The 3,192-nt window shown below is 46.4% G+C and overlaps 1 pseudogene; it reads left to right on the top strand.

The window, feature by feature from the left end:
- The first annotated feature begins 1,274 nt into the window (after positions 1–1,274).
- On the top strand, positions 1,275–2,282 carry LOC148142460 (uncharacterized; annotated as a pseudogene).
- Positions 2,283–3,192: the final 910 nt, after the last annotated feature.

Here is a 3,192-nt window from a genome sequence, read left to right as displayed (position 1 = left end):
ACCCAAACAGAATGTTATTGCTTATTGCGAAGCAGATGCTGCTTGATAGCACAGTTGATGACAAACATGTTCAACTCTGATCTCCCTGCTATAGAAAAGATGTTGTGACTTGAAAGTGTTCAGAAAATATTGATGAGGAATTTGTTAAGTTTGGATGGTTTGAGCGACAGGGAAAGTCTGACTCGGCTGGGCTGATTTTCCCAGAAGTGTCAGAAGCTGAGTTGTGACTGTATGGAAGTTTATAAGATCATGAGGGACATGGATTGGGTGAATAGTGAAGGTCTTCAACCAGGGTAGGGGAGTCTAAAACTAGAGGACATAAGTTTAAGGTGAGGGGGAAAATATTTAAAAGGGAACAAAGGGACAAACTTTCACACAGATGGTGGTGCAAGTTTGTAATGAAATGCCAGAGCACATAGTGGGGTTGGTGCAATTACTATATTTAAAAAGCATCCAGAAAGGTATAAAACAGGCCAAGTTTAGTGGGCTAAGTGCAAATTATGGGATATGGGACTAGATTAATATAAGATATCTGATTGGCATGGATGGGTCACACTGAAGGAGATATTTCCATTCTGTACAACTCTATCACTGCATAAACATACTTAAAAAGACCTTTATCAGGCCAAATTAAATCAGGTTATTGTTGATCCATCGCAGGTGATATCAGGTAAGATGACAATAACTTCTGCAGTCGGGAGATTTTAAGGAGCATTTAAAACAGGAGAAGGAGTTCTTTAATCGGAAGGATTTAGAGATGGAGTCAAGAAATTGAGACCGTTCAGTAACACAGGATTGTTCACAATTTTCAAACTTACTTTTGATTCTGGAATTCTTACCTACCAGTTCATTTGACTTAATTCAATGAAATCGATAATTTCGTATAACATTTCACCAGCTGGTAACATTTATATCACAGCAGAACATCTAATACTTTCAGATTGAGTTTACACCACAAGAGTCGCACCAATCTGTTTTTTTTTCGGTTTTCAGCGGCAGCAGCTACTTGAAGGGCAGGAGCTGACACCAGGGGCCTGCCGGGAGCGGTGAGTCACTGATTGGTGCTTTTAAATTTGAAGTCAGAGAGCAGAGGTTTCTGGGAAAGGAGGGATTTCTTATTTTTATTTCCGTCCTGCTATATAAGTCAGTGTTTTCTCAACCCGAGACCCTCGCTTTGTAGGGCCTCCCACCCAACCACCTCCTCTAACCATAAAGACCAGGAACATATTAGCTAAGCATCTCTTTTTTACTTTGTGACTAGTGGACTAGCAGGGATGGCAGTGCAGGGAGAGCAATGTTCCTCCTGCATGATGTTTGAGGTCAGGGACGCCATTAGTGTCCCATCCAAGTACATCTGCAGGAAGTGCACCCAACCCTCGCTCCTCCAAGACCATGTTAGGGAACTGGAGCGGGAGATGGATGAACTTCGGATCATTCAGGAGGCAATGATGGATAGGAGTTACAGGGAAGTGGTTACTCCTCGGCAAGAAGAAAGCTGGGTGACTCTTCGAAAGGGGGGAAACGAGTCAGTGGAGGGATCCTGTGTGGCCATTCCCCTGAGAAACATGTATACCGTTTTGGATGCTGTTGAGGGGGACGACTTACCAGGAGCAAGCAGTGGGGCCCAGTTCTCTGGAACAGAGCATGTCCCTGTTGCACAGAAGGGAAGGAGGGAAAGGAGAGTGTTAGTCATTGGGGCCTCAATAGTTTGAGGCTCAGATAGAAGGTTTGTTGGGAACGAACGAGATTCACGGTTGGTGTGTTGCCTCCCAGGTACCAGGGCCCGTGATGTCTCGGATTGTATCTTTGGGGTCCTGAAGGGAGAGGGTGACCAGCCTCAAGTCATTGTCTATGTAAATACCAACAACATAGATAGAAAGAGGGATAGGGATGTAAGGCAGGATTTCAGGGAGCTCGGGTGGAAGCTGAGAGCGAGAACAAACAGAGTTGTTATCTCTGGTTTGTTACCCGTGCCACGTGATAGCAAGGCAAGGAATAGGGAGAGATATCAGCTGAACACGTGGCTGTAAGCTTGGTGCAGAAAGGAGGGTTTCAGGATTTTGGATAATTCGGGCTCTTTCTGGGGAAGATAGGACTTGTACAAACAGGACGGTCTTCACTTGAACCAGAGGGATACTAATATCCTGGGTGGGGAATTTGCTGGTGCTATTTGGGTGCGTTTAAACTCGCTCAGTAGGGGGAATGGGAACCGGAGGTGTAGTTGCAGTGCACAGGAGGATGAGAGTAGGAAGGAAGGGACAGGATCTCAAGGTCACAGGTAGGTGAGATTGCAGCATGGATAGGTACCTGGGACTTCGATGTTGTGGCCAGTTCGGAGACATGGATAGAGGCGGGTGAGAAATGGATGTTGCAGGTTCCAGGGTTCAGATTAGATTACTTACAGTGTGGAAAGAGGCCCTTCGGCCCAACATGTCCACACCGACCCGCCGAAGCGCAACCCACCCAGACCCATTCCCCTACATTTACCCCTGCACCTAACACTACGGGCAATTTAGCGTGGCCAATTCACCTGACCTGCACATTTTTGGAGGAAACCGGAACACCTGGAGGAACCCACGCAGACACGGGGAGAATGTGCAAACTCCACACAGTCAGTCACCCGAGGCAGGAATTGAATCCGGGTCTCTGGCGCTGTGAGGCAGCAGTGCTAACCACTGTGCCACCGTGCCGCCCACTTCCATTAAAAACAGGCAAGGCGATAAAAGAGGAGGAGGCGTGGCCTTGTTAGTCAAAGATAGTATAACGGTGGCTGAGAGAATTTTTGATGAGGTCTCATCTACTGAGGTAGTGTGGGCTGAGGTTAGAAACAGGAGCGGAGAGGTCACACTGATTGGAATTTTTTATAGGCCTCCGCAGAGTTCCAGGGAGGTGGAAGAGAGGATTGACAAAATTATTCTGAGTAGGACTGAAAGGAATAGGTGGTCATTATGGGGGACTTTAACTTCCCCAACATTGACTGGAAATGCTATAACTCTAGTAAGTCAGATGGATCAGTTTTTGTCCAATGTGTACAGGAGGGTTTCCTGACATAGTATGTCGAAGGGCCAACAAGAGGGGAGGCCACATTGGATCTGGTGCTTGGTCATGAACCAGACCAAGTGTTTGATTTAGTTGTAGGTGAGCACTTTGGAGAGAGTGACCATTAATCAGTTAGGTTTAGTTTAGTGATGG

Source organism: Chiloscyllium plagiosum, unplaced genomic scaffold (assembly GCF_037043375.1).
Source record: "Chiloscyllium plagiosum isolate Xiang-an unplaced genomic scaffold, Cpla_swu_hap1 HiC_scaffold_29, whole genome shotgun sequence".
Taxonomy (NCBI): domain Eukaryota; kingdom Metazoa; phylum Chordata; class Chondrichthyes; order Orectolobiformes; family Hemiscylliidae; genus Chiloscyllium; species Chiloscyllium plagiosum.
This window is presented reverse-complemented; position numbering and strand designations above follow the sequence as displayed.